This window comes from Hipposideros armiger, unplaced genomic scaffold (assembly GCF_001890085.2).
Source record: "Hipposideros armiger isolate ML-2016 unplaced genomic scaffold, ASM189008v1 scaffold_2131, whole genome shotgun sequence".
Taxonomy (NCBI): Eukaryota; Metazoa; Chordata; class Mammalia; order Chiroptera; family Hipposideridae; genus Hipposideros; species Hipposideros armiger.
Genome location: NW_017733479.1, coordinates 22,747 through 29,221, shown reverse-complemented (window position 1 = coordinate 29,221; position 6,475 = coordinate 22,747). Strand labels below are relative to the sequence as shown.

At 43.5% G+C, this 6,475-nt stretch overlaps 1 protein-coding gene across 1 annotated transcript in view; it reads right to left on the bottom strand.

Moving 5' to 3' along the window:
- LOC109378544 (leucine-rich repeat-containing protein 37B-like) overlaps positions 1 to 6,475 on the bottom strand; it is a 25,284-nt gene that overhangs the window by 2,422 nt on the left and 16,387 nt on the right. The gene's annotated exons all lie outside the window — the stretch shown is intronic.

Here is a 6,475-nt window from a genome sequence, read left to right as displayed (position 1 = left end):
CTGAACTCTTTCTTTCTCCTCAGAGCTGACATCTGAGAGGCATTCTTCCTCCCCTTGGCCGTGCTGCTTCCAGGAAAGTAGCTGACCTACGACATGAACACTAGTTAGGGTGCTGGGAGGGCAACAGTTTACAATGATTTCTAACATGTTGCCATTTCCTCTGATTTGTCAGTATCCATGTCTGATTATTAATTCACTACTCTGGTAGATAGGGGCTCCTACTAGATCAGTGGTCACTCCACAATCTCTGTAGCAGGGGCTTCAGTGGGGAGCAATTAATTCTGGGAAAGTGGGTCTGAAACCAAGTGAATAGCCCATTACGAAGGCATGGAAAACGTCCACCATCCCTCCTTCACTGAACACAGCCATTAATCTAGAAAAGTAACAGTGCCACTTTTTCAGAGGTCTACCCCGTGTGCACACATGGAGAAGACAGTTAGGATCTACAAGCCAGCATGTTAAGTAATTTTCTTGAGATACTGTGACTTGCACCCGGTTTGCTTCCTTCGCGGCCCTTTTTATCATCTATTTGCTGTCAGTCCCTATGTATTGTCTGGCACAACTTCTAGCATGTAAACGCCAAGAGAGAAGCTTCATCTTATTCCCAGTGTCTGGCACACAGTAATGGTTTTAAATGGCTTTGATTCCCAGACTGGCCTCATGTAATGATGGATCTGTTGTTTCAATGGGGTTTCTGAAATCTTTAGCATCAATACCGAGTCCCATCCTCTCACATTTCACAGGAAGCGAGACTCCTTAAAGCCCCAAAGTTGGAGAAATTTGAAGTGTCTTTGACTGGTTTGATTTAAATTGAATTAAAATAATTACTTAGCACAGAAATAAACTTCAAATGCTTTTTAAGAACGCAACCACCTTTTCTTTCTCTACTTGTTTCTCTTTAAAACAAACTTTGCAACTTTGGGGTGAGGTAAATAATCAGAACTCTAGCTCAAAATTAAATTTTCAATGACACGAAACACTTTTTACTGCCATTTTAAACATCCTATATGTGGTCAGTTAATATGTTGTTATAGAAATTACTTTGGCAACTTAATTCCTAATTCAGGGCACCCATATACTTGATTTACAGAAAGATTCTTCAGCAGAATATTTCATACACGATATATACAGAGGGTGCCAAAAAAAAGTATATACATTTTAAGAAAGGAAAAAACTGTATTAACATTGTAATATTCAATATATACTGATAATAAAAGATGAATACAAGTCCTGTGTATACATTTTTTTGGCACCCCCCCCCTTCCCCCGCATGAGATGCTGAGAGCTGGGTAAAGCACCTCAAGGGAAAAGCATAATAGTTTTTGTCTTATTCAGCCAGAGGGATGGTTCCCATTACAGGCCAGCCACATGTCTCCGTAGCCAGACCACCTGAGGCCAGGCAGTGTCTATTCCTCCTGATCCGGAGCATGGAGGGCTGGGACCCCGATCAGCAGCCCGAGGCCTCAAATTGCTGCAGCAAGTATGTCCAGAGCCTGCCTCTGACCAAGGACGACCTGGCAGCGGCCCCCAGCGTGCAGCTCTACCCCACGGCCCTGTCTTTGCCAGTCAGGATAGGCAGGGCCTTCCATCCTAGGCTGTCAGGCTTCCCCTTACCAATCGGTTGGTTCTCCTGGATTCCATTAGGTGTCACTGTCAGTAATAAAAGACTGATCTCCACTGGGCAGTTGAGATGTGAGGGGAAGTTTTGGCTTAGCCATTGCTGAGAAAGATGTCAGGGTGTTTATTTACGCAGTTTGAATTTGTAGCCTAACCCTGTCCTCAGGCCTTCTAAGCATATGTCTGAGAGGCATGTCTCTTAAGTGTAAAGTGTTCCATGTGCAAAGATATCCAATGATATAAGTGACAAAAAAAAGAAAAAAAAGGCATAGTAGTTTTCAAATGCTGTACCATAATCACACTTAAGGTCACAGTTATATTTTTCTCAAATCCCTGGGATCCTGTTTGAGGGGAGTTCTAAAGGCCTGTGTTCTCTCATGTGGCCACAGCTGTAGGAGTACTCTGGTAGCCCTCAGTCCTGCTTTCATGTCAAATAAATGGTCAGAGCCTCAAGAAAAGCCCTAGAAATCCCCTGCACTCAGTAGCACTTTCAGAGGCTCACATTTTCCCATGGGTTATAGAGCTATGGTCCATGGCAGAGCCTTCCAAACCCTGCTGGCTGTTTGAATGATGGCCACAGTGTGTATGTAACCCTGGAGCGTTTATGCCCACATACTTGAATGAAATCCTGTAATTCGTTAGTTCTGGCACCTATAATCTCTTCACAGGGTTCAGACACCACAGCTCTTTTACCACTTTCTGAAATAAAGTTAACATGGATCAATTCAGAATTTCTTCTTGTTGTTCTAAAAACTTCCTGTATACAATGGTACCACCCAATAATTAGACATTCTTTTGATTTCTAAGACCAGAAAATAAGAGCATTTTCCTAGAAATCCCCTCAGCTCACACTTCAGTTTTTATCATAACTATTTGTGAAAAAATATATCTGAAGTATCAACTTTGTTTGGTTCAAAAAACTTTATGACCTTAGAGACAGGAACTGAGGGATAATGACATTAGAAGTAAAAACTGTGGTAACAGGGCCGGCTGAGTGGCACGTTGGTTAAGAGCTGGCTTGGGATGCCAGCTCTGAGCAGCAGGGCCATGGTTCAGATCCCACATGCCGGCAGTAATGCTGCGCCCTTTACAGCTAAGATGGTGAACAACAGCTTGACCTGGAGCTGGGCTGCTGCGAGTCGCCGGCGTTGGCGTAGGCTGCAGCCCCTGCTGCAGTGGGCTGCCATGAGCTACTGTGAGTGGCCGGCGGCCGGCGTGAGCTGCCGTCCAATGGCTGGTGAGTGACTGCCTCACCTGGGAAGAGCGCAATGATAATATCAACATGGGCCAGTGAAGCGATGTCCTCCACATCTAGACTGAAGAAAAGGCCAGCAACTTGTCTGTTCCCCTTCCCCGATTCCCCAACGCTGTTCCCCAACACTGTTCCCCCAATTCCCCAATAAAATCTTAAAAAATCAAAACAAAACTGCGGTAACAAAAATGTTCAATCATGATATGATTAAATAGTAAGGCATTAGGTGGGGGTCGAAGTGTGTTCAAACCTGGGCTAGCAACCATTGGATGATAGTAGATAATTCATATTAGAAGCAAGGCAAATGTCTACTCCGTGGGAATAAAAATTCTACCAAATACAATGAACAAAGCCAGAGAGAGAGGGGAGGAAGGGAGGGAGAGAGGTAGCATTTGAACGCTCTTTTTAGTCAGAAACGTGCACGTACTTTACAGATAATACAACTCCCTCAAGGCAAACTAGAGCCACAAGGCTTTCTGGTCTAAGGTGTACAAGGGATAACTTGGCATATTATGGAGAGGTAAATAACCCATCCATTTAGTTTGGTTCTTAAAGGTTGTTACTCAGAGTTGAAAACTGATGGAGGTTCTACCTGGTTACCAGGGATGTCAACCTTCGCTGGAAGGGCTGCCTAGGCTGGAAGGCTGAGACCAATCTAGGGGTCAACTCTTACAAGCAAATAAAGTGTCTGACAATGTAACTAAGTTTGTCAGTCTCTAAGCCTGCAAGACTGAGAAGTAGGGGAGCACTTCTGTTTGGGGACTCTCTATTAATGAGAGAGAGAGAGAGAGAGAGAGAGAGAGAGAGAGAGAGAGAGAGAGAGGAGGCACAGCATGTAGCATTCACACCACGGTAAAACCGCAAAGCAGGATCAAAGGAGAAAGTGTTGTAAAACAGGTGTGTGCAAATTCTGGGCAAAGGGAGCCATCCCCACCACGGAGCAGGACAAAGCCTTCGCACTGGCTGTTCCCTCTGCCTGGGATGCTCTTCCCCTAGACATTTGGATGACTAGGTCCTTTACTTCCTTCAGCCCTGCTCAATGTCGCCTCCTCAGAGAGGCTTTCCTTGACTTCCCTTCTAGAACAGTGTCGCTATCACTCCCCCTGCTTCATTCTTTTGCATGGCATTTATCACCACCTGGGAGTGCTCCATATAGTTTTTTGTTTGTGTATTGCTTATCTCTTCCCGAGAATGTGAACACTATGGGGCAAGGGGCTTTGTTTATATCCCCAGCACCGAAAATAGCTCCTGGTACATAATAAGTGCTGAGTTAATAACTGTTAAATGAATATGGAATGTTGTAAAGTTTTTTTAGAGAGGGCTGCTTTTTAAACATGGTTTTCAAAGACGAAAGAGAGAAAAAAAGGTGGCCACGTAGGGCATGGCCAGGAGAGGAGAAATGAGGGGTAGGGAGTGTGAGGAAATGGCACTCACAGAATGGGCTGCAAATCATGTATCTGATAAGGACCTCGTATTCAGAATATATAAAGAACACTTACAATTCAATAACAAAAAGATAACCCAATTTAAAAATAGGAAGAGTCTGAATAGACATTTTCCCCCAAAAGTTACACAAATGGCCAATAAACACATATGAAAATGTTCAAGATCATTAGTCCTAAGGGAAATGCAAATCAAAACCATAATGAGATAACATTGCTCACCCACTAGCATAGCTATCATAAAAATAACAAGAACAACAGATACTAGCACCTATTGGTGAGAATGTGGAGAAATAATCTCCTGGTGGGAGCACAAATGGTGAAGCTGCTTGGGAAAACAGTGAAAAACTCACCTAACTTTAATTGAGGCCCTGACAGAACTCTGACTGATGGCAACACACGCACAAGCAGCTGCAGGACAGAAGGGTGAGTTTTTCAAAAGGTTAAACACAGAATTACTATGTGGTCCAGCAATTCCACTCCTAGGTATGTACCCACGAGAATTAAAAACATACATACACACAAAGACTTGTATTATTATTAATAGCAGTATTATTAATAATTATTCATATACCAAAAGTGGAAACACCCAAATGTCCATCAACAGATGAATAGATAAAGTATGGTATATTAATATGATGGAATGTTATTCAGCAACAAAAAACAATAAAGTACTGATTCATGCTACAACATGGATGACCCTCCCAAACATATGCTAAGTAAAAAGAGCCAGACACAAAACATAACATATTGTATGATCCCGTTTATATAAAATGTCCCGAACAAGTAAATCTATAGACAGAAAGTAGATTAGTGGTTGCTTAGGGCTGTGGTGGAGAGGGGAGTGGAGGAATGGGGAACAACTGCTAAAGGTTATGGGGTTCTTTTTTGAGGTGAGGGAAATGTTCTAAAATTGATGGTCGCACAACTCTGTGAATATATAAAACCATTGAATTGTACACTTTAAATGGGTGAATCATATGGTATGCAAATTATATCTCAATAAGGCTGTTACAAAAAGAAAAGAAACCTAGAGATGGAACTCCAGTTGTACCCTCTGACTGATAAATTTCATCAGCCTCCACACAAACAGAACGAAACTACACATGAATCATTACCTACGATCTCTCGCTTCCTCTAACTTCCTCCGTGTGTTTTCCTTCACTAGCACATGCCGCCCATGAACATACTTGACGTAACAAAGGAACCCTGGCTGCAAACCCCAGGCTGGTGCTCAAGGTGGTTCTCTGTTTTGATGGCTCTGAGTAACTTTCAAGATCTCATTTATTCCAAGAAACATTTATTTAGAACCCATGGTCTGCAAAGCACTTTGAAGAAAAAGAAATATAGTTATGCCCTCAGTTGTTTGCAGTCTTGTAGCAGAGATGAGACCTATCATTTAGGATTCACTCACTTAATATAAGAGAAAAACCCAAAATACCAATGGCTTCAACAAGATAAACGTATTTCTCTCAGACCAAATAGAAGCCTGGAGGATGGTGGTCCAGGGTTGGAACTGTCGTTCCTTGAGGTTACTATGAGCCCAGGCTCTTCACGTTTTTCTACTTTGTTCTAACAACGATTTTCCATCCTAAGCGTCACTTCCTGGGCCAATATGGCTGCTGGAGTGGGTTGAGAGTGAGTGGGAATTGAGGCAGAGGAGCAAAGAAATGACATAGTAGTTGAGTGTGCATAGGGGACGAAGGAATTTGTGAAGATAGGCGATTGAGAGAGGCAAGTGAAATGACCTGATGCAGAGGGAGACGTTGATGGTGGCGTTGGGGGTAGAACGTCTCAGGAGTCCAGTTCCCGAGACGATGAGAGGAGACGGCGTCTGTGGTCCATGTGGAGCCCATGGTCTTGGAGAGAAGCAGGGACACCCTTCCGGTTGTCACAAGAAGTTGAACAGCGTTCAGATGGGGAGGTGGGAAGGGGAGGGTACTCCTCAGGGGCTGTTTCTGGTTTCTAACTGAAGTGGTCTCCTTCTCCCTCTTCTTTCTTTATTTCTTTTTTCTCTCCTGACACACCAGAGCAGGGCACCAAATCGTATTTCACTGTTCCACCTAGTCGGCTACTGATAACATAGTATCCCTCAGACGCTTGGTTTTGTGAACTGTATAGTGCCCCAGAGTAAGATGGCTGCCCAAAGACAAGCTGCCAGAGG